General features: G+C 44.3%; 1 non-coding gene across 1 annotated transcript; it reads left to right on the top strand.

Annotated features, from left to right (window-relative positions):
* Nucleotides 1-12,648: 12,648 nt before the first annotated feature.
* On the top strand, nt 12,649-12,797 carry LOC146404398 (small nucleolar RNA SNORA79). Its single transcript, XR_014842654.1, has one exon. It is a non-coding gene; the product is annotated as a small nucleolar RNA SNORA79 (small nucleolar RNA).
* Nucleotides 12,798-25,513: the final 12,716 nt, after the last annotated feature.

Consider the following 25,513-nt stretch of genomic DNA (forward strand, 5'->3'; position numbering starts at 1 on the left):
GGGAAAGCTGCTAAAGCAAGCTTCAGTTCAGAGGAAGGTGGATTTCTCCTTGTTCAAGCGGCCAGTCTGTGCTAACAACCAACATGTTCTAACAGAACGACCCAAATCCTTGTCCTGCCCAGTGAATTCCTCTCACCCCCCTGTGACAGCCCCAACAAACAGCCCAGGGCTCCCTCGTCCAGGGGCATGACCTCTCTCCAGAGACAGCAAACGTACCCAGGGAGCACGGGACACTCTCAAAGCACAGCCACACGCCAGGCCTAATTAGCTTATTTTTACCTACGCTGCTCCTCCCAGCAGGGTCCCATCCCTGCAGCCAAAAGGCTAGGCACCCGGCTGCCAGCATCTCTGCAGCGGCTTCTCAGAGCCTGTTCATAATTAATTTTATAAAGGGCCTTGGCTCCCCATCCCCACTCCATGTGCCTGATTCAGGTGAGATCATGACAGTAATCACTGCCAAAGCTCTGTCCAGTGGAGTAAGAGCCCACCGGTGGGTGGGTGGGTGTGTGCTTCTGAGAGACACAGAGAGAGAGATTCCTCAGTGCACCAAGAAGCGAATGACGCTCTCATGCTTTTCAGATCCTGGACTGGCCTACAATTCAGGAATTTATCCAACTAACTGACACTTGAGTGCGTGTCAGGTGCTGCTCTGGGCACTGGGGATGTAGGAATGACTCAGACAGATGATCTCTGTCCTCAAGGAACTTACCATCAAATAGAGAATCCACACATCTTAATGACAAGACAGGTAGTCAATGCTACGAGAGGCATGAGAACAAGCTGCTACTGAGAGGAAACATCTCAGTCTTAGGAGGTCCAGAAAGACTTCCTGAGGGGCATCAAAAACCAGAACCTTGCACAGACCCTGCACAAGAGAGGCGCTTGACCAATATTTCTGGACCAAATAAAGTATCTCCTACACTGACTGAAACAGTCTCTATATTGATTATCTGAAAACCAAATGAGAATGAGCTAGGCATAGCTATATTAGCTAAGAATGCTTTCACCTACACTGAGTACCTTAAGCAACTAGGGTTTTTCTTTTTTCATATAATAAGAAATCCAGAAATAGGTGGCAGTTGGTGTTGGTCCAGCACCTCAGTGATGTCAGAAATGACTTCTCAGTGATTCTCTTAATCTTTCCCACATGGTTGCAAGATGGTTTCCACAGCTCCAGACATCACATCTACCACCAAAGCATAAAAAGAGGGTGAAGCATGGCATCGATTTGGCTTCTTTTTTTAAAGAAAATCTTTCTCCTAAACACCCCCCCCCCCCGTAGGTTTCTTCTCCCTCCTTGGCCAGACCTTGCTACATGGCTACCCCTAGCTTCAAAGAACCCAAGAAGGTTACAATTTTTAGGCTCCAAATTGAAGATAAGCAGTGTCTTTTTGTGTCTGACTTTAACTTAGCATACTGTCCATGTTGTAGCATGTGTCACATGGTTTAAGGCTGTTTTAAGGCTGAATGATATTCTGCTGTATGTATGTACCCTATTTTATTAATCCATTCCTCCATCAGTGGATACCAAATCCTACCTTCTTTTTAATGGCCCTCCCCCAAAAAATGCTTTCTCCCATAACCAGAACATTCTAGTCCTCAGTAACCTTTTTCAGCATACTGATTGTCTCTGTGAGAAATAGGCATTTATTTTGTTTAAGCTACAGACATTCTGCACATTCTACTAAAGTCAAACCTAATCTTTACTAACATACCTTTTTTGTCAGGTGAGTACATTCATGGCACCCACTTCTGAGGGCTGATAATCAGATGGTATGTAACTGTGTGATCATGTCATTTGTTAAAATACTTCCTTAATAATCAATCAGTAGAAGCCACTTCAACACCCTGAGTGGCCCTGCCTATCCCCTAAGCCCCCAGAACTCATCACTTTGTAATCAAAAGGCTAATGCTGGGAGTTCCCGCTGTGGTGCAACAGGTTAAGGATCTGGTATTGTCTCTGTAGTGGTTCCGGTCACTGCTGAGGCGAGGGCTCAATCCCAGGCTTGGCACAGTGGGTTAAGGATCCAACATTGCCACGGTTGTGCTGCAGCTCAGATTCAACCCCTGGCCCAGGAATTTCCATATACCATGGGAACAGCCAAGAAAAAACAAAACAAAACAAAAAGAAAGGTTAATGCTGGACTAGTTATTAAATACTTTTAACATCTACCCTACTTCTATCTCAAAACAATTGTGATAATTAATTGAGAGAGTATAAAGTACTTAACATCGTGCCTGGAACCTGGTAAACAGTCCATTTTCACTCATAATAAATTGTAATTATTACAGGACACTGAGAGATCATGCACTATGATATAAATCACTTTTAGAACTTGAGAGACGTTTTGGAAAAACATGCTCTCCAAACACTGCTTAAATGAGCTCAATTTCAGGGAAGTTGCTCCTAGTCTGGAACACCAGCTTCCTCTGCACAGAGAGGAAGGATTTTTTGGAAAAAGCTCAAAGAGACCGCCAGCCAGTGGGGATTCTGCCAGGAAGTGGGGAGGTCCCGGGTGGGTGGGCACAGCCAGCTTGGGATCCTGACTCAGGGGCTGTGCTCCCCTGGGAATCTAACTTATTTGTCCAAAGCTCTCTGTCCTGGCTTGGTGGTTGTCCATATCCAGGGGGAAAATATGAAAACAATGAAGGACTTAGGACTCACTGAATTTGCTTCAGCTTTATAAATAGTTACAGTTGGGGGTTTGGTTTGGGTTTGTATTGCTGTTGTTTTTTTTTCAGTGAGAAATTCTTCTCACCTCACCCAGGCCATCCATACACCTGTGCACACTTTGTAGCACAGTGTTTAATTTCATTCATCAGCAACACTAATCCTGCCCACTTGTTTGCCTAAGTAATACCAAAACCATCGGCTTGGCTCAGGGTTCCCCTCTCAGCCAGGCCTCTTGGTATTTTTTCCCACCCCTGCCTCTGAGAACAAGGACTCAGCCTTGTCCCCCCAAAAAAGACCTTGAATTCAAACTTGAATCTGCCCAAATTCATCTTTGCTGAAAAGATGGTTTCCACACTTTTCTCTTTCCCCCTGTGCTCCTGATTAAAATCCTAAAATCCTCTCCAAGAGGTTAAGTTAAATCAGTCGGAGGAGACATGTTACAGAAATGATTCAAGGTGGACGGCTTATCAGATCTGACCAACCCAAAAGGCCACTTGCCAGTGAATGCCTGAGGGTGGCCTCGGTGCAGTAAAAACAGAGAACCAGAGTTCCCACTGTGGCTCAGCAGCAACGAACTAGGATCCATGACGATGCAGGTTTGATCCCTGGCCTCGCTCAGGGGGTTAAGGATCCAGTGTTGCTGTGGGCTGTGGTATAGAGCACAAATACATCCTGGATCCCACGTTGTGGTTTGGGCCAGCAGCTGCAGCTCCAATTCGGAACCCTAGCCTTGGAACTTTCATATGCCGTAGGTACGGCCCTAAAAACTTTAAAAAAAAGTGAAAAATAAAAAATAACAGAGAACCTTGGGCCTGAGGGTGCTGGTTCTGCCCCCCACAGCAGTAGGACATAAGGACAGTGGCTGATAAAGGAACAGGGAACCTGAAATGATCTGATAAGCAGCTGGCCCCACTGCAGAATCTTAAGTAGAGTGGGGGCAAAGCAGAATGGTGATGGGGACTCTACTGCATAGGCTGGTGGACTGGAGAAGGAGAGAAGCAGAGGGAAGGACATGCAGGGCAGACACTGCTGTAACTGGCTAAGAAGGAGACAGGTCTGACCTATGCAGGGTGACAGGAAGAAGAGGGGCAGCTGGGAGTCTGCAGAGGAGAAATTGCGGGGGAGAACAAGGACATGACGGCTGTCTGAATCCGGGGCATGGCACTCACAGGAATCAGAGTTAGAAGAGCCAGATGTGTCCCCTGAGAAACAAAGAGATGATGGGGTACAAAACCAGCCTCTCAGAAAACAACTGAACTGAAAGGACTCAAGCCTGACATTCGAGGAAAGCACCAAAGAAGCTCTCTGAACTGGGCTTAATGGGGAAATGATCTGCCATTTAAATCTGGAGCAGCAAATCTAGCCCAACCCCCAGATGTAATAACAGCCCACAAGGTGATGGAACAAAAATGGATAAAATGTAGCCAAGACTTGCCCGAAATTTAGTGGGGTCCTGCAGCCAGCTCTTACCAGGAATGTTGCATAGCCTTTATTAAAAAAGAAATTATATAAATGGACAATTAAATAGACTATGTTAAAAACAAAGGTGATGAATATTTAAAACTCATCACTTCCTAATTATTTCACTACATTTTACTGGTACGACAGTCTGTGCCCTCGAAGTCATTGACATGTATCAGTTTTGTGGAAATAACTAGAGAATGGTGAGTTACTCCCAGCTCTGGGTTTGGTGCTGACCCATGAGGAGTCTGCAATCAGACACAGTGGTATAATTTACACTAGGGAAATCGGCAAGTGCTATGCATCAGCAATTCCAGGTCAGGGCTGTGGGAAGCAGCCCCCCCGCTACGGCGAAAGCCTGTGTGTAGTGTGCTTTATTCAGGTTGGGCCCCCAGCCTTTGCAGTACCTTCCTTCCCTCTAAGGCCATACTCAGGCCTTGGAATCTTCTTCCATCTCTCTGCCTTACAACCTCTGTCTATCGGGGTGCCAGGCTGGGGGCGGCCCCTGGACTTTACATGACCTGCATTGAAGCTTTTGGTGTCTTCAGGGTCTCCGAGCTCTACCCAAGCCTCCCATCTGTTGCTACAGAGCCTTCTGTAGGCAGCAATCCATTTTTTGCTATTACCCAGGCACCTACAAAGATGGAAGCCTCTGGGTCAAATTAGGTTCCCAGCGGTACGTGGTCAAGGCTGCCAATCTCTTGCAGGACACAACCCCACCCCCTGCCTTGCTGCTTTACCCAAATGGCTTTCTGCCAAGAAACCCAGTTACCTGTAATAGAAGGACAAAGGACATCACCAAAAGGCAGACTTTTTAAAAGCTAAGCGGAGCCGTTCCAGCCACGCAAGAGGGTTCTGGAAGCCAAGTGCCTCCCTCCAGCCCCCACCATCATTCCCACCATCTTTATCTTCCCTGCTGCCCCGTTTCTATAATAAATGGCAACCTCATCTCCCTGCTTCTGTTTAATGCCACTCTGCCCATTTCGCGTTTTCTCCACACAGCAGACACCAACCCTTCCTAGAGGTGAATATGATAGGAGGCCACTGCCATCAGCTCACATTCCACAGCCAGAGCACCGGGCCTTCCAGATCTGGTCTTCAAACCCTCTCTAGCCTCCCCTGCTCCCCTTCACTCTTTCCTAGAGCACCATCCCCTGGCTCCCCAGGCCCTTCCACCAGGGGACTGCTCTCTCCCACCCCATACGTGGCCTCTACCCACACCATACGTGTTCCTGGACCTTGGCCCATCTTCAGGACTCAGTCTGGGAGTCACCCTCTTCCCAAGATGGGGTTGGAGGCCTCTCTTCTGGGTCCCCAGCCTTCGAGGCTCCCTGCCGTCATGGTACTGATGACGCAGTATTTCCACAAGACCCTCTCTTGCTATAGTCATCAAACCCCATACTGCACGCTCCAGGGCATTTAGCTTGGCCTGGCACACAGTAAGCACTAGGTAAATGCTTGAATAAATAATATGGATATCAGAGCCTTGGTGTGTTGGTACTTAAGAGTGTGTAGTCTCAAGGGCGAAAAGGTCAGTGGTTTGTCTAAGCACACACACTCTGAAGGGGCGTGAATACACGTTCCAGTCATGCCTCCCACTCCCTGTGCAACCTTGGGATGATCCCGATGTGAAATGAATGCTTATAAGAATTCTGTGTGTACTGGAGTTCCCGTCGTGGTGCAGTGGTTAACGAATCCGACTAGGAACCATGAGGTTGTGGGTTCGGTCCCTGCCCTTGCTCAGTAGGTTAAGGGTCCAGCGTTGCCGTGAGCTGTGGTGTAGGTTGCAGACACAGCTCGGATCCCGCATTGCTGTGGCTCTGGCGTAGGCCGGTGGCTACAGCTCCGATTAGACCCCAAGCCTGGGAACCTCCATATGCCACGGGAGCGGCCCAAGAAATGGCAAAAAGACAAAAAGACAAAAAAAAAAAAAAAAAAAAAAGAATTCTCTGTATATTAACTCATTTCACCTTCACAGTCACTCTATGAGGAACATACCACTGTTCATTACTATTATTATTAATAAAAAAAAAAAAAAAAACGGAAGAGAAAGCCGAGGCACCAAGAACTTGGTGAGTGGGCAAAACAGGATTTGAAACCTCACACTTAACCACTAGGCTTTACTGCACATCAGTAGCTTAGCATAAAGCCAGATGTGCTCTAAGGGCTCCAGAAAGATGAGCCTTCCCCCCAGACCACAGCTTTGGGGAGCCCCAAAGCTCAAGTCAATTTCCCGCATCTCAGAGCGCACCCTCCCTGCCTGATCAATCGGTTGGATCACCCAAAACCAAATCCTTTAACACTTGTGCCCTCTGGTTCCCCAGCACCAACATCACTGGGGAGGTTCTTTCTATCCCACAAGGGGAAGCAGTGTGGGTTGTCATAAAAATGACCCTGAACGAAGACGGGGCATGGCAAACTTCACGTTTCTGGCTCGTTAATTTCCTCACGTGTCAAATGGAGGGGAAATAAAGGCGTTTTGACAACTTCGTAGGGTTGTCCTTACATTTGAACGAGGTATGAGATGTTAAAGCATTTTATAAATTATGGAAACTATCAAAGATAGTAGTGATCAGTCACAGGAAAGGCCAAGAGGGTAGAGTGATGGTTCCGGTGTGGACGGGAGTGATCGTGGGGTTGTTCAGAAAAGAGGACTCTTCCTCATCCCCCCCCCCACTTTCTTCTTCTAGGAGTCTGGGTCTGGGCAGAGAGCAGCCTGCAGGCATCGATAAAACATGAATTTCTGTGTTGAGAGTTGCTGCAGACTGAATACCCATGTCCATCCTGAAATTCGTATGCAACATTCTAGTCTCCAGTATAGTTGTGTTAAGAGATGGCTACTTTGATTAGGTCATGAGGGCTGAGCCCTCAGGAATGGGATTCATGCACTTATAAAGGGGCCCCAGAGAGCTCCTTTACATTTTTCACCCTGAAGGTTATCAGGAGAGGACAGTCATCTAGGAGCCAGGAAGTGGGCTTGCACCAGACACTGAATCTATCAGGGTCTTCGTCTTGGACTTCCCAGCCTCCAGAGTTCTGAGAACAAGCCGCCCAGTCTATGGTATTGTTATAGCAGCCCAATTAGACTAAGAGATGGGATTTGTTATGAAGTATTTTAAATTGACATGATTTCCAAAAGCAGATCTGCCACGTAACTACTTCAGCTGTGACACCACGAAAAAAGCTCCAAAACAACACCCATCTCTCTCTCTCTCTCACACACACACTCATGCACACCTCAAGCCATTATTTATAGCTGGAAAAATTTCTTTCTTTTTTTTTTTTTTTTTTTTTCCGTCTTTTTGCTATTTCTTGGGCCGCTCCTGAGGCATATGGAGGTTCCCAGGCTAGGGCTCTAATTGGAGCTGTAGCCACAGGCCTACGCCAGAGCCACAGCAACGCGGGATCCGAGCCGTGTCTGCAACCTACACCACAGCTCACGGCAACGCCGGATTGTTAACCCACTGAGCAAGGGCAGGGACCGAACCCACAACCTCATGGTTCCTAGTCGGATTCGTTAACCACTATGCCACCACGGGAACTCCATAGCTGGAAAAATTTCTTGATGAAGACCCATTCATACTTATTCCATAAAGGGTTTTGTTTGTTGTAATGCAAACCAGTAGTTGCTTGCTTGCTAGGGTTTGGATTACTAGAAAAGCCATTACCAGCAGATGGGGATGGGGTTGACTTCACCAGTTAGACCCCATTTGTATTTTCCAGCTTTTGTATGTTTAAGTTCACAAACTAAAGTCCTCATCAAGAAGCTTTTTACATTTGAATAGATTACAAAGTGTTTATAGGTCTGAGCCCTTCCAAGACAGTAGTTAATTGGCCTCACAAACAACAGCAGGAGAGTCTCATTATCCTGATTTAACAAAGGAAGACACTTCATCCGGAGAAGTTAAGGGACTGGATCCAGGCCCGGGCGCTGAGTCTAATCATCATTGTCATCAGCATCGTTATCATCGTCACTAATTTTTAACATGCGAGGAGGACACTCCAACAATCTGTCCTTGTCCTGCAGGAGCTCATAGATTAATAGACCTTTGATGGAGCCATTTCTCAAAGAGCTAAGTAGGTAATAAAACATAAATATTTATGGAAAGTCATACTCTGATGCCTCAGACCTCCATTCTTCATTGGAAGAAGTCAAAGGAACCAAATCCAAAATCACTGGGGAGGTTAGCCCTCGGCGGGGTCTCGGTTTCCCCATTGGCAGCAAAGAATTATGAGTATTCCCCGATCACATCTTCCTTCCTAAGGATCAGATGGCACACTTGTTCAATACGCAGATCCCCAGGGCCCTACATCATAGCTCTGGAATTGGTCCAGGATCAGAGTCTAGGGAAAACACTGTCCTAAGTGAGGGCACAACAGAGGAGGAGACGAAAGCTTTGGGGCTAAATGTATCTAAGGCACTGCCATTGTTCAGTGTTGCCCTCACAGCTGCTGACCCAGAAATACGGTTTATTTTTAGAAGTTTGGACAAACCCAGAGCCTGACAGATCCCTTATCTCCATAGCACACAGAACTGAATTCAACGAAGACCCTTGAACAGATGACAATGATCACCCAAGGAGGACCATGCTACCTTTTTCTCCAGGGCACAGCCTACCCAAGGCAGTCAGAAGGGCATTAAGTGAGGAATGGCCCAAGCCAAAGAGCTTGGGCTCCAAGTGACCTTGGAAAAGCTATTTTCCTCCCTTGAGCCTCAGCTGCCTGGTGGGTAAAATGCAATTAATATACAACCTAGGTAAACCTTGAAAACATCATGCTAAGTGAAAGCCGCCATTCACAAAAGACCACGATTTTATTTATATGACATGTGCAGAGTAGGCAAATTCATAGAAGTAGAAGGTGGCGCCTGAGGCTGTGGGGAGTGGGGAGAGACTGATTAATGGGTACGGGGTTTCCTTTGGGGGTATCAAACATGTTCTACAACTAGACAGTGGTAACTAGTTGCACAACATTGTAAATGTACTAAATTCCAGTGAATTGTACGCTTTAAAATGAATTTTATATTATTTATGTTACTTTATCACAATTTTTTAAAATGCAATTACCAACAGCTTGCCTCCACCCTCTCCCCGAATCTAGTGATGAGGAAGTCAGTGGCACCAGGAGGGACATCCAGCCAGGAAGACTGGAACTACTGTGTCCCCCACATCATAAGCATCTCAGAACCAGACTGACTGACTGCCTATACGCCCGTGAGGCTATCTCCTTCCATAATACAATTCGCCACATGCCTCACCTCACTCATTCTTTTATGTTATTTTGACTGCGCCCATGGCATGCTGAAGTTTCTAGGCCAGAGATCAAACTCATGTCACAGCAACAACCCAAGCCACAGCAGTGACAACACTGGATTATTAACTCACTGAGCCACCAGGGAACTCCTTGTTCATCCTTTAAATCTTCTAACCTGCCAGGCTGGAAACTGAGGATCTCAGAGCTTATGGTTGGATGGCATAGCCAGACTTGAATGCAGTTCAGTCTGAGCTTTCTATTAGAATACACTGCCTCCCAAGAGTGATTATATTAATTTTTTATAAATATATATATATATTCTTTGTATACTTTTAAGAGTTTACTAACGACTTTCAAACTCTTTACCTTTATTGACATCATAACTCTGTGGAGTAGGGGTTATCTCCATTTTACAGGTGAGGCAAAGTAATGTGTTTTGCCCAAAATTACTGGCCAGATCCCAGGAGTCTGCTCCTTTTCTTTCCCTGAAAGCAGTTCCCATGCAGAGTAATTAGATTACAGGGAGAAATAGGGTAGGTCCTGTGAGAACTTTTCTAGATCAAGGATATGGAGGGGAAAAAAAGAAGGTTTTTTGTTTGGGGGTTGCTTTGTTTTTGTAAATCCTGAATTGCTAGTCAAGTATTTTCCCATCAGATATGGAAATGCTGGCCCTCCTGAGTCCCCAGTTGAACTAATGCACATTAGCTCAGTTAAATGCATACGTCTTCCCTAAGAAAAACCCCAGGGGAGGAAGTATGTTTAATCTGATGCTTCTAGCTCCTGAAAAAGAGCAGAAGAAAACACAGCAATAGACAGGAAACTCATGGGATTATGATATATTAAGACTCCTTTCATTAAACTAAAATTTATTGAGTATCTACTATAGCTACCCCAAGCGTGGTTCTAGGCAGATTTAAGACACAGTGGTAGACAAGGTGAATACCTAACTTCTGACCATTGCAGAATTTGCAATCCAACATGCTATTACCTAAACCAAATGAATCACCTAGACAGCTTTTCGAAAAACAGATTCCAGGGCCCTGCCCCCAAAGATCTTAAGCCTAGGAATCCAGATTTTGAAAAGTTTTGCAGTGATTAGAAAGAAGAGCCAAAGCTGAGAACCCAGCCTAGTCCTTCCCTAACTTGCTCAGTCATAAAGGGGTACCTGCAGTACTTGGTGAACATACAGATTTCCAGGCTCACCCCTGGGATGGGCCCTAGAATCTCTGTGTTTGACAAGCACATTAGGTAATTCATGGGATCCAGCAAGTTTGTAAAACGATGCCCTGGCAGGCTTAGAAATACCACACAACCCAAATCTCAACCCTCAAACATGAATCACTTTACCCAGGAACAGTAACTGTCCCACAAGGTATAATGGATCCCCCACTGTAAAATGAAACCAGTTGTCTATATGATCAAAAGTCACCCTTCGAGAAGCACTCCTTTCTCATAGGATTCTTACCCCCCCTTTTTTGTCTTTTTAGGGCCTCACCAGCAGCATGTGGAGGTTCCCAGGCTAGGGGTCCAATAGGAGCTGTAGCTGCTGGCCTATGCAACAGCCACAGCAACATGGGATCCCAGCCATGTCTGTGACCTACACCACAGCTCACAGCAATGCCATATCCTTAACCCACTGAGGCCAGGGATCGAACCTGCATCCACATGGATGCTAGTCGGGTTCGTTAACCGCTGGGCCATGATGGGAACTCCCTGATTCTGCCCTTTTCAACAAAAACTGAAAAAGAAAGAAGACACACCCCTCTGTGTGTTTGTGCTATAAACCATTTCCATCAAATCAACTTGAAGTCTGATTTCAAAGAAAAGTGTGCCTCTGTGCTAATACCTGCAATGCCAAGTTAACCAGCAAGCATTTCTCTCGTAAGCCCATGAACCTGGGTGTACCTCTAATGCCTTATAAATAAATAATAGATATAAAAATAGCAATAATGAACTTGGAAAAATACTAGCTAATTTACACCATAATAGAAATACCCAGGGATCTTTAACAATTGAAGGATGGATGCCAGCCTCCCTAATAAGTATACCAAACCATATTATTCTACATGTGAATGTAATTTCTAAATTGCAGTGTATAATTCAGAAGGGTGTATGCTCCCTGAAAGGCAAAAAGTATTTCTATGAATGCCATTATTCAGCTGCATCATCCCCTGATGAGGAAATCAAAGAAACTATTGGAACAAAGTATTCCTTGAGACCCAGGAGCAAAATGTTTCAGAAGAAAGGCTATCATTTATCTTGACACAGTTGTAGAAATAAACCACTGCCCCATCCCACACGAAGCACAGGGAGGTGTGAGCCCTTGTGTGAGTGGCTTCCCTCCTTACACCCCAGAGGACTAAGAGAGCTGCCACTGCTCTGTATCTGTGCCCCCCAAAAAGCCCTGCACCAAGGCCAGCTACTGATTGACGTCAAGAATGATAGTCAGCTGATGGGATCACCACACATCAGAGTCAATTTCTCAAAGCCCAAATCTGATGTCCTTTGATAAAATCTAAACTCCTAATTTTGACACATGCAATCCCCCCAAAATCAGCCCCTAACTCCCCGTGCAGCTACATCTTTAGCCATGTTCACTCTTCTTCCTCCCCCTTTCTACTTCCTAACTTTACATCTTACACTCCGACAATTTTAGAGTATTTTGAGTTTTCTACACGTACATTGGTACAGTGGTTCTCCGTTTTGCCACACACACACTCACCAGTACATTGGTAAACTCTGAAGACATTTACGGTTGTCTCAAGGAGAGCTGTTCCAAGCATTTCTGGAGAGAGGTTGGGATGCTGCTAAACATCCTACAAGTGCACAGGACAGTCTCCCACAGAAAAGAACAACCCAGTCCAAAACGTCAATAGCGTCACTCCTGAGAAACCCTTCCTGGGTGAGTTGCATAAATGGCCCCAAATCTTCACCTGTCCCTGCATCCTTACCCTAAACCCTTTAAGTCAGCGGTGTTCACCCATCATGAGAGGGTTACATCCCCACCCAGCTCAGCCATATGACTGAGCATATGGACTCAGCCATGTGGCTTGCATTGACCAACTGAATGTAGCAGAATTGACAGAGTATGTGTTTCTACTTGTTCTCTTGCACCTTTGCTGGTGCCATAACAAAAAACCTTCTAGTAGTCTGGTACCAGGAAGACAATGAGAGATACATGGAGTGGGGCTAGTTCCCAACTTAGCCCAGGCTAAATCCATCAGTGTACAGGCAAAACCCATGAGAAATAATGATTACTTTGATGGCGGTTCCTCTCACTGCTTGGAGCCTTAGGTAGTGGGATTTCAGTCCATCATATATCTAAGCTGACTTGTCTTCACTCAGGACAGCAAGGGGATGGGTTGGCTGTCCCACTTAGCGCCTCTGATTTTTGTGGAGTCAAACAATTGCAAAGCAGGTGGTGATTCTAGATTAAGAAAATATACCTGTGACTTGAAAAAAAACCCACAAATTTTAAAACATGAGTGTATATAAATATATATATACACACACACATATATATGCATATATACACACACACATACACATATAAAATGTATAGGGAACACTTTAATTGCAATAGTATTTGAATAGCACTGATCTAGAGCTATAAAAGAGCTCTAGTAAGTTGATTCTGGGAGTTATTGAAACATTATACTCTGAAGTCATTCATGTTTAAATTTTAAATAGTTTACTCAGGTTTCTACTGAGTATTCACACATTTCAGTGTGGTATTAAAATGATCTTTTTCTTTGCAGAATGAAGGTAGGTGATTCTTCAAATTAAAGATGGACACTGATTTTCTCACCAGGAATGGCTTATAGAATCAACTTGCAAAACTGTAAAGAGGCAGCAAAAGAAAGAGTAAAATACTTTCTTATACCACGAAAGCAGGATAACTTACTTATCCCTAGTGCCTGGCCCAGAATAAATACTCAAAAAATAAAAAATTGAAGTTGATTGAAATCTCAAAAAAAAAAAAAAAAAAGAATGATTATTACTTGAAGCCATGTGGTTTGGGGATGATTTGTTACACAGTGATAGCTAACTATTACACACATATGCTGTTTCATGCCTTTGTACACACTGTTCCTTCTGCTTAGGAAGCCCCTACCCACACTCCTATCTTACTTGGAAAATGGTTACTAACCTCTCAAAACTCAACCTAGAGATCTCCTTTCCTAGAGAGCTTTCTTGGATTCCCTGCAAAAAAGTAATGTGTCCCTCTTCTTGAACACACTTTTGCTGTTGTACCATATTATGTATCAATTTGTCTTTCTCTCTTGCTAGATAGTGAACTCCTTCAAGGTAGAGAATTTATCTTAGCTCTCTGGCCCAAGGGCAGCACAGCAATTAGAGTGGACACCCAGGAAATATTTACGAAAAGCAAAGGGATGGATTGGAAGTTTGGGGGAAGGTGATTATCAAGGGCATTTATCAGCTTTGGCTCTCACACTGGAATGGTGCCTGGAACATAGCCCAATCCCTGTGACAAAAGAAGAGACTGCTGGCTCCAGCCAGCAGTCTGGATTTCCCTGCCAATCAAAGTTGTCATGGAGAGGAACAGCCTCTGCCATTATGGTTTAGCACAATGCAACTGTTTAGAGGAGAGCCTTACCTTCAGGAAATTCCAATGAGCCTGTTTTATTGTTACCCTCCAACAGTAATGACTCCTATGGGATTAAACAGAGTGTAAAGTAATTGCTAAAACATCCCCTGCTGTGGACAGAGAAGGCTGAACAAGACATAATGCTCCCACTTCACTTGGGAGGGAGGGCACTAGCTCACAGAAACTAAGAGTGTTACTGGAGCCTTAGAGAGTAGGAAGAGGGAACTGAGAGGGGGAAAGATGCAGGGCGATAAAATGGAAGAGTCCAGACTTTGCAAAGAGACCAACTCAGGTTGAAATACCAACCACACCTCCAGTCACGTCATGCCTCTGAATCTTGTTCTGTTCAACTGTAAAACAAGGACATAAAACACTTCTCCTCTAAAGGGTGTGATGATAAAAAAAAAAAAAAAGAAAAGAAAAGAAAGATAACACGACAGATGAAAATGCCTGGTGCGAAGGGGCTCAAAAAGTTTAGTTCCCTTTCCTCCTGTGGAAATTTGGAGTAGAAACATAGCAGAACAAATACACCAAAATTAAGACACCAAGGCCAAGAAAACATAAGCTCCAAAGAAGTAGTCTTATCAGAAAACCCAGTAGGAAACGACTCAGCAGGAACTGGAGAACACTAGAAATTTCTTTCCCTGACCCCCCCCACCCCCACCCCACCCTCTCACCGCCCCCACCTCCCCCTCCACGTCCACCCTCCCCCGGACAGAGAGACCTGTGGCTGGAATCTGACTGGGAGGCAGCAACTCTCCACCTTCTCTTACAAGGATGGCTTCATGAACAACTGACCTAACAGTTCTACAGGGTCCCAGGCTCAGAGGGGCCTCACGCTTGTTTTAAGGCTCTGCTGTCACTGTCTTGAGAATCTTTATAATTTTTGAGCAAGGGGTGCCAGATTTTTATTTGGCACTGAGCCTTGTAATTAAGAAGGCTGCCCTGCTCTCTTGTTCTTTAGTCTCAACAGATAAGGGGCAGGAATGATTTTCTCCAGGAACTTTCTTTCTTTCTTTTTTAATTTATTTTTTATTGTTATTTCCCCCAACACAGTTTTTTCCCCCACTGTACAGCATGGGGACCCAGTTACACATACATGTATACATAATATTTTCTCCCATTGTCGTGCTGCATTGTAATTATCTAGACATAGTTCTCAGTGCTACACAGCAGGAGCTCATTGTAAATCCATCCCATGAGCAATAGTTTGCATCTGTTGACCCCAAGCTCCCAATCCCTCCCACTCCCTCTCCCTTTCCCCGGGCAACCACAAGTCTATTCTCCAAGTCCCTGATTTTCTTTTCATCTGCTAAAAGAGGTGTGTATTTCACAAAGCCCAGCCCATTGGGAAATTCTAGCCTGAAAATTCTTAGAACTATCACAATCCTACAAAAATTCCTAGGAGGACTTCCCTGATGGCCTAGCAGGTTAAGGATCTAGGATTGTCAGTGCTGTGGCTCAGGTCACTGCCATGGCGCAGATACAATCCCTGGCCTGGGAACTTCCATATGCCCCAGGCACAGCCAAAAAAAAAAAAAAACAAAAACAACCCTAGGAAAGGATGCTCAGGGACAGAAAGTGGAAAGGATGCAGATTCCTGAGACCAGGACTATCAGGTACCTTCAGCTGCAAGTACCAGAGCACGGGACCAAGAGTGACTTAGACGACAGAGACATCATTAACTCATCTCACTAGAAACCTGGAAAAAAGCTCTATGGGGATGTTTCAGCATCTCTGTGACCCTCCTTGCATTGATTCCATGGTCACAATACAACTGTCGCCATCCTAAAGGCAGGTCTTCCCACAACACCACGGAGAGAAGGACAGCAAGAAAAGGTGACTCTTCCCATACCTATTTTTATTAGAGTAGATTATCTTTTCCAGAGGTCCCTCAGCAGACTGTCCTGCCTGTGGGTCCTAGCGTCCAGAACCGGGACAGATGGTCACAGCTAGTTGTGATGAGAGCCGCTGGGCAAGTATAAATCTACCACAGGGAAATGGAATGACCACAGCTGCCTTGACGATCTAAAAAAAGGTAGGTCCTATTATCAAGGAGAAAGGAGGAACGGTGAGTGGACAAATGACCTTAGATTAGGTGCCATCCCATTCTCATACCTGTTCCTCCTCTGAAGAGCGCATGGGAGCCTGCCTGGCCCTCACTGGCCGGAACTCAATTGTTCATTGCTGCCCAAAGCCCCCTTGGGAAGCATGCGGTGTGGGGAGTAAAGGCAGTTCATCATCCCAAGTAGACACATCAAAGTGAAGGTCTTAGGCCACCAGTTTCAGAAACTCTCTCATATACCACCAGAACCATGTTAAACACTGACCTATGACTACAAAGCCAGAGGGCAGTAAAACTGAAATTTGAACCCAGGCTTAGCAGATGCTGGCCCAGGGCCCCTTCTCTGCTCCTGGGGCATTTTTCCACCCAGCACATTCCCACACTTGCCTTGATGTCTTTTAGGTGTTCAAGGGTTTCTTGCTAAAATGCAGGTGCCCTTGGGAAAGGTACCACAGTTCTGAACTGTTTCCTGCCGGAAGACGGCTGTTCTCCTGACAAAGGAAGGTCTTGAGGGAACTAAAGGCCAGGTAGGAAACAGAATAAGAAACAGGCTGAGAGGCCCCAGAGGCGTATTTTCCTACTTTGCAACTTTGTCTCCAAAATTCACACCCAAAGGAGTCAGGCCTGTGTAACCCCCAGGTGTCATCACCTCCAACATAGCTGTATTTTCTCTGAGCTGACAGAACAAGGGTAGAAATGTAATAGAGAATTGTGTTAAGTCATATTAAATTAGGGCAGTTTTCAGACTCTGGCATGGAACTTTAGATAATAACAGTTTATTGATTTGTAAATTACGTTCAGTCAGAATTAGGTCTGTCAGCATAAAGCTGGATTTTGGCGATGCAATTATTTTCAGCAACACAGCATTTAGATATCAATATCAATAACATTTACCTTTAGAGAAGAAAAAATAAACACCTACTACCATGACCATTAGGAATTAGGAACCTCCCTATATGAGGCATTTAGTGGGAGGGTCCCACAGGCTGTGGTCCTCAAAGCCTGAAGCGGCCATCCACAGGGGAAATGCAGACTCAAAGATTTAGTGTCTGGTGAGAGCCCACCTCTTTGTTCATAGACGGCTGTCTACTCACTGAGTCCTCATATGGTGGAAGGGGCAAGAGAGCTCTCCGGAGTCTCTTTTAAAAGGACATTAAATCCCATTCGTGAGGGCTCTGGGAGTTCCCATTGTGGCTCAGCAGGTTAAGAACCCAACTAGTCTCCATAAGGATGCAGGTTCGATCCTTGGCATCCACTAAGGATCTGGTGTTGCTGCAAGGTATGGCCTAGGTTGCCATTTGCACCTTGGATCCTGAGTTGCTGTGGCTGTGGTGTAGGCCAGCAGCTGCAGCTCCAATTCAACCCCTAGCCTGGGAACCTCCATATGCAGCCATTAAAAAAAAAAAAAAAAGGCATGAGGGCTCCAACTTCATGACCTGATCACCTTCTAAAATCTACTCCTACCAGCTATAACGGAAAAAAATTAAAAAATCATTATTAAAAATAAAAAAATAAAGTCCACACCTCCTAATATCAGCACACTGGTAATACAGAATGTAGCATATGAATTTGGGGGTAGATGCAAACATTTAGTCTATAGCACCCATCCTTCTGCCTTCACCATGATATGAAAAGAAGCAAGAAACACACAAGCTGTGATTTGAAACTTAAAGAGACCAGTCCCTCAAACATCACTCTTCCCTGACACCAAGGCTGGAATTCAGTTCTCGTTGCTATATTCACTCAGTAATAGTGTACATATTCTGTTTCACACCTAACTGGTTACTGCAATTTGATTCTGGCACTAACCACCTGCAGTTAATATAGACCCCACAAGTTAATGGCTCAGCCTCTGTAAGACTTTCTCAACGCAGAAGCCAAATTTACTTCAGGGCTCCCTGAGCCACCTGTGTGCTTTTTTTCTTTCTTTCTTGCTTTCTTTCTTTTTCTTTTTCTTTTTTTTTGCCAAGCCCAGGGTATAGAGAAGTTCCCAGGTCAGAGATCGAACCTGAGCCACAGCAGTGACAACACCAAATCCTTAACTTCCTGACCAACAGGGAACTCTCCACCTGTGCTTTTTGACTGAACAACTACAAATGTGAGGGTTCCCATGACAGGCTTGATAACTTGTTAGAATGACTCACAGAACTCAGGAAAGCATTATTCTTATGATGAAAGTTTTATTACAAAGGATACGGCCAAATGAAGAGACATAGGATGGGGTCTGGGAGGGTCCCAAATGCAAGGCTTCCATACCATCTCCAGGAGGAATCGGGGATCATGGCACTTCACCTCCAGCACATCCATGTGTTCGCCAGCCAGGAAACTCCACTAAGCTCTGGTGCCCAGAGTTTTTATTGGTGTTTCATTGTGTAAACATGATTGATTAAATCACTGAGTTACAGGTGATTAAACCCAATCTCCAATCCCTCTGCTGCCTAAAGGTCAGGCTGGTTCCCAGTTGAACCCTCTAATCACTTGGTCGGCCTTTCTGGGGACCAGCCCCATCCGGAAGCTATCTAGGGGCTCACCAGGCAGTCATCTCATTAGCATAAGCTCAAGTGTGATGTAGGAATTCATGTATAAAAGAGACATTCTCATCACTTGAGAAAGTCCAATTTTAGAAGCTCTATGCGTGGAACCCAGGACAAAGACCAGACAAATTTGTTATCATACAACACACATGAGCCGCCTCTGCCAGCATAAATATAGCAGGCCAGGTAATGGAACCATGAAGCCCCAAAGTCTGTCCTTTTTCCTTTTAAGAGGAGGTTGGAGAAGTTTCTTTATGGTGCAACAGGCTAAGGATCCAGCATTGTCACTGTACTGGCTCAGGTCACTACTGTGGCACAGGTTCTGTGCTTGGCCTGGGCATTTCCACATGCCTTGGGCATAACCACCTCCCCCTCTCAAAAAAAGAGGAGACATGGAAAGAGCCTAGTTGCCTTGGTTCTTCTGTTTTATTTCTTTTTCTTCTTCTGAGTCAGTATTTCTTTTTCTGATACTCTAATCCAAATTCTGGATCCCTGAAATTTTGCCTACCCAGGATAACAAATTAGACCCCCTCCTCAGCCCCAGCCCCAACCTCCTGCCACAAATACATCAGCGTTAACCACCAACTATTGTTTCAGTGACATTATAAACCCACAGAAATTTTTAAATAGGATGCTCATTTTGTATTCCTCACAGCCAGCACCTATTAAACTGCCAGGAACTTATCTGGTGCTCAATAAATACTTGTTCAGTTTAATTAGCTGGTTAATCTGAATATTAGCTATAACATACCCAATTCAGAAAACCACAAACATTTAATGAACACAACTGTAAGCCAAGCTCTTGAGAAATAACAATGAATAAAGCACAGTCCCCAGTCCCAAGGAGCTGACTAAGGCATGGAGAAGAAAAAAAAAAAAAATACTAATTTAATTATAAAATTTAAATTCTGTAATTGAATAAAAGCAAAGTACTATGGGAACTTTTAATAATGATTGTATGTGAATAGCAGTGTGTGTGTGTGTGTGTGTGTGTGTGTGTGTGTGTGTGTGTGTCATAAGACTGGAAGGTAAGAATGCAAAGGAGGGAATTCGGAGACAAGGAAGCCTCTGAGCTATCCTTCACTGAAGGAGTAAGAAACCGCAGAGGGTCGTAAAGCAAGTTTTAGGCAAAGTAAAACTGGGGAAGCGGGGTTAGAAGGGAGCTCCAAGGAGAAGCACAGAATAATATTCGGGTGAAACGATTATTCTGTATAGAACGGGGTTAGTAGGATACATTTTTTCTCTGTTTGTTAAAATCCATAGAGTTTTTTTGTATTTATTTATTTATTTTGGTCTTTTTGTCTTTTCCAGGGCCATACCTGCAGCATATAGAGGTTACCAGGCTAGGGGTCCAATCGGAGCTGCAGCCCCCGGCCTACGCCAGAGCCACAGCAACGTGAGATCCAAGCCTCATCTGTGACCTACACCACAGCTCACGGCAACGCTGGATCCTTAACCCACTGAGCAAGGCCAAGGATCGAACCCTCAACCTCACGGTTCCTAGTCGGATTCGTTACCCACTGAGCCATGACGGCAACTCCAAAATCCATAGAGTTTTAGACACAAAGAGTGAACTTCAATATGCAGATTAAAAAAAAAAAAAATCAACCAGAAGATGGGGGATCCCAGGATGAAATACAGAATGTGACAAGGTAATCAAGGTGTTTTACAACTGTATGAAGGGAACTGGAGAAAAGAATCACTGATCTAAGGAACTTTGTAAAATGTAAAGTGAAAGACAACTGGAAGTCTAAATAAATGTCAAGTTGTTTCTCCACGGGTTACAGGTTAAAAATTCTGAAACCATTTCACATGTATTTTGGGACTGAACTGATGCTGGATGGGAGGGGCCGGGTTTATCACTATTGCTGAAGGAAATCCCAGATAAGCAGAAGGGAAAGGCTAGAAATAAACCACCGGGTCTAAATTCTGAGACATGAGCATGAACTCCTTTTTAGCTTAAGACAGCTGCAGGAGGACAGGAATCATTATAGATATGTGAGTAGTCATGAGTTGGTATACCACATGTATTTCCTGGCTCAGTCAGCTGGAAGGGTCTAGAAGCAAGGACATTCCTGTGGCAATGAGCCACCAGGTAGCCATACCTTGGTTTCTAACATCATTTTCCTGTAAAAGGAACCAGGGCTTGGAGTTCTCGTATGGCCCAGCAGGTTAAAGTTAAGGAACCAGGGCTCCTTGAAATATGAGTGAGTCTGAAGTTAAGGCAGAGAAAATGCAAGCCCATTTTATAGTGCTCAAAAAAAAAAAAAAAAGATAAGGGTATTTAATAAATAAATAAAAGAACACAGGATCCAATTTGAAAGATCCTCAGTGGTCAACACCGTACTAATTTGAGCAAGATAACAGTACTGGATGCTAACCCAATAAACATGAATGAGATTATACTGACATAAATAAATGACCTACTAAATAAATAATTGTGGGCTTAAATGCAATTTTTTTTTTTTAAAGGGCCAGAGGTGTGGCACATGGAAGTTCCTAAGCTAGGAATGGAATCAGAGCTGCAGCTGCCGGTCTACACCACCGGATCCTTAATCCACTGAGTGAGGCCAGGGATTGAACCCAAATCCACATGGATACTAGTTGGGTTCATTACCACTGAGCCATGACAGGAACTCCAAGACAAGTCTTTCTTACAGAAGAATTCTAAGTAATTTATATGTACTCCTTCTTCTAGGAAATGGAGGTTAATTTCCTACACACACACACACCTCGAGTGTGACTTTGTGACTTGCAACCAAAGAAAAGAGTATACAAAGGGGGGATAAAAGTAACTTCACAATGAAGAAATCTGGGAGTTCCCACTGTGGCACAACAGGATTGGCAGTGTCTCAGCAGTGCCAGGATGCAGACTCAATCCCTGGCCCTGCACAGTGGGTCTGACTTGGCCTCAGCTGCAGCGTAGATCGCAAATCTGGCTCAGATCTGATCCCTGGCCCAGGAACTCCTTATACTGTAGGGTGGCGAAGAAAGAGAGAGAGAGAAAGAAGAGCAAAGAAAAGAAAAAAGAAATCTGGCAAACACTTCCAAAAAGATGATCAAGATTAACATAAGTAAACCATGGAAACAGTTGAGACCTTTGATGTGACATGATGAGAATGATACTTCACCTCTGTAGTCTCCCTCCCCAAATCCATATCACCAGCCTAACCATGAGAAACATATCCAACAAACCCAAATTGAGAGACGTCTACAGAATACTCAGCAGCATTCCTCAACACGGCCAAAGTTATCCAAAACAAGGCTTGGAAAAAACCGTGAGAGACCAGAGGACAAGAAGAAGAGATGGCATCTACCATAGTGTGGTATCCTGGATGGAATCCTGCAGAAGGGAAAAGGACATTTGGGAAAATTTTTAAAACTACTGACATCCAGTAAAGTCTGGAGTTTGGTTAATAGTCACAGGCCAGCACTGGTTTCTTAGCTGTGACAAGGGAGCAAATTAGGCAAGTAGTCCTAGATGGGGGTCAGTGGATTAGGGAGAATCAGAGCTGGAAACAACAGTATTGGGCATGTAATCAGATAGGCTAATTAGACTGGTTAGGGAGAATTTGGAAAGTCAAAGATTACTGAGTATTTTTATCTTAAATAACTGAAGGAATGGTTATGCTAGGAACCCAGCAGGACCCTTGGGAGAAGTTTAAGTGGACAAATCATAACTGTGGTTTGAGCTTGCTGCATTCAGTGTGTCTGTAGGAGATCCAGGTGTAAACACACAGCAAGCAAAGTGAGCTCCTGACATGACCTCAGGAGGGAGGCCGGGCTGTGCAGGAACAATGCCCACCAACTCAGGAGGGTCCTTCAAGGCAGTCACATTCACAACACCCTGGAATGGCAGTATCCCTGTTTCTACATTCCATCTGAAACCACTACAAACATGACGACAGATGTCTCTTAACACAAAGCTCTTTTAAAAAATGATTACATGTGCCTGTCGTGGCACAGTGGTTAATGAATCCGACTAGGAACCATGAGGTTGCGGGTTCGAGCCCTGGCCTTGCTCAGTGGGTTAAGGATCCAGCATTGCCGTGAGCTGTGGTGTAGGCTGCAGACGCAGCTTGGATCCCTCATGGCTGTGGCTGTGGCTGTGGCGTGGGCCGGGGGCTACAGCTCCGATTCAACCCCTAGCCTGGGAACCTCCATATGCCGAGGGAGTGGCCCTAGAAAAGACAAAAATAAATAAATAAGAAATGATTACGTGACATTCAAGAAATGGGTTTCAGAGTTCCTGCTGTGGCTCAGCAGTTTAAGAACCCAACATACTATCTGTGAGGATGCAGGTCAGGTCCCTGGCCTCACTCCGTGGGTTAAGGATCCAGAGTTGCCACAACTTGTGGCATAGGTCACAGAGGCGACTCTGGTTTTGTGTTGCTGTGGGCGACAGCTCAGCTCGGATTTGACCCCTACCCCAGGAACTTTCATTTGCCACAGGTGCTGCTGTAAAAGGGGGGGGGGATTTCCATCCACCTCTCATTTCAGCCTTGAAAACCAAATGTTCTCTCTTCTAAATGTTACATATCCAAGGTCAAATAGACACCCTGCGTGTTGCAAGTGTTACAATCATATAATTACTCTTAAATGATGGCTGAGCAAAGCTATGTGGTAAAAGCCAGTGCAAACATGAAAAATAATTAGAAATCATTTGAAGAGGCAATAGAACATGGTGATTAAGAAGATAGAAAGGCAGTGACAGATGATAGAACTAGGTACGTATCTGGTTTTCAACCCTGACTAACAGTGTAATCTTGGGCAATTTACCAAACCATTCACAGCCTCCATTTCCTCATCTATAAAATGAGATTTAAAAAAAAATAGTCTCTAGATACAGTACCCACAAGAGGATAATTCTGAGAAATGGATGACATACCTGGCATATACTAAGTTGTTGTTTTGGGGGGGTTATTTATTTATTTATTTATTTGGTCTTTTTACGGTCGAACCCATGGCATGTGTAAGTTCCCAGGTTAGGGGTCCCATCGGAGCTGTAGCCACCAGCCTACACTACTGCCACAGCAACTTGGGATCTGAGCTGTGTCTGCAACCTATACCACCACTCACGGCAATGCCAGATCTTCAACCCACTGAGCAAGACCAGGGATTGAACCCACGTCCTCATGGATACTAGTTGGGTTCATTAACTGCTGAGCCATCATGGGAACTCCCTAAATTTTTGAATAAAGGTTAACTCATGGTAGTTACAGTATAGTAGTAGCAGTAATGTTTGCCTACTCAGTTTCACATGTATCACGTAATTCTCCATCAAACTCAGTTTCTTGAATTATTGTAGAAATGTTTTTTTGTTATATAGTCCCTCATCAACTTGCCAAGATTGTGTAATATTTTACAGTAAATGAGTAATAAAACACTAGATCAATTCATTTTGTCACCGGTTTACAATGTTATGAAAAAAGGAGTCTGGTTTAAAAGAGAAAAAAAAAAAAAGTGAGTCAGTTCTATCTATTTATTTATAGTTTTTTCAGATGGCTGACATTTTTAATCCTCACTTTGAGAGGAAAAGTCAGCCTCACAGTTGTGATTTTTCCCATCTTTTTAGAAAAACATATCTCTCCTAACACCTGGAAGGATTCCAGAAGGGAGCTCAGGTGATACCCGTTGTGATGTCACAGATGTTCTGCAAAAATTTGATGAACGTGCCAGGCCAAACAGAAAGGAACATTGTAGGCAAGATTACGAGGTTTGTAAAACATCAGCAAAACAAATCCCACCTATTTAAAGGATGACATTTGATGGAAGCACAATGGAATTAGTTCTCTTTCTAACAAAAATTTAAGGACAGTTACCTTGCAAGAAAAGAAAGAAAATGTAATTAATTAATGCCAGAGATGGTTGACCATAATGGAGGAGATGAAATGTGCCTTGATCCAGCTCATTTGCATTCATTTCAGAAGACACTTCTCATGCAAATACACCCATTTTTATTTTAAGTGATTAGTCAGGTGATGGATTGAAACTAAGAACCTTGAATATAGCAAAGAACATTTTCCTCTAGTCCATTTTACACATGCCCAGCATGGTGTCCTGCACCTTGTGGGCAACTAAGAACTGTTGATTATTTTGACCTTGCGATGATTAATTAGAAGAGAAATTAATCCTAAATCTTGAGTGTCAACAAATACTTTTAAATACTGTAATTGACTTCAGAGACCGAGAACAAAACAGAGCAGGGATTAAAAGCCACTAAATAGCTGTGAAGTTGTGGGCGCCTGAGTCTCAAGTTCATTATCCACCAAGTGGGAATATAAGAGCAGAGCCCGAACCCTAAACTAGTTCTAAGGACCAGGTGAGAGGACTGCTCTCACGCACAGCACAAGGCTGCAAAGATGTCAGATGCCAGTAATCTTAGTCCTCTTGGGAAATTAACTGGCAAATACCTCCCAGGGGCTGCACTAGGGGAGGTATAATTTCTTTCCTCCCTTGCAGGGTCTCTGGCTGGACCTAAGAATTACGCTGACATAAACCAAAGCAATAGGAGAAAAACACACAAATTTTATTTAGTCGTTTTTACATATATATAAGAGCCTTCAGGACCAAAAAAAAAAAAAAACCAAAGAAGTGGTGAGGGCCCAAAACCTATATTCTAGGCTGGAAAAGAGTAGTAAATGGAGAAAATGTGACAGGTCAAGCATAGTTAATTGTGGACAAGAAACTAGGAACACAGAGGCTAGTTTAACAGAGTCTGTTTGCACAGATTTCTCTCTGCCTTGACGCCCCATCTCTGGTGATAAGAATACTTCTTTGCTCCCAGTATAGGGGGGTTTTATCTCCTGCCTTCAAGAAGAGAAAGGAAAGTCACAGTGCCCATCTTGAATCTGCTGTTCTTCCAAGTGTCTTTAACGTAATCAATGCACCCAAATGGCATATTCTAGGGTAACCTA

The sequence above is a fragment of the Sus scrofa genome, chromosome 3 (assembly GCF_054392235.1).
Source record: "Sus scrofa isolate SSC_HxYL_T2T_F1_AM1 chromosome 3, Sscrofa_HxYL_maternal_Yorkshire_Landrace_v2.0, whole genome shotgun sequence".
NCBI classification, from domain to species: domain Eukaryota; kingdom Metazoa; phylum Chordata; class Mammalia; order Artiodactyla; family Suidae; genus Sus; species Sus scrofa.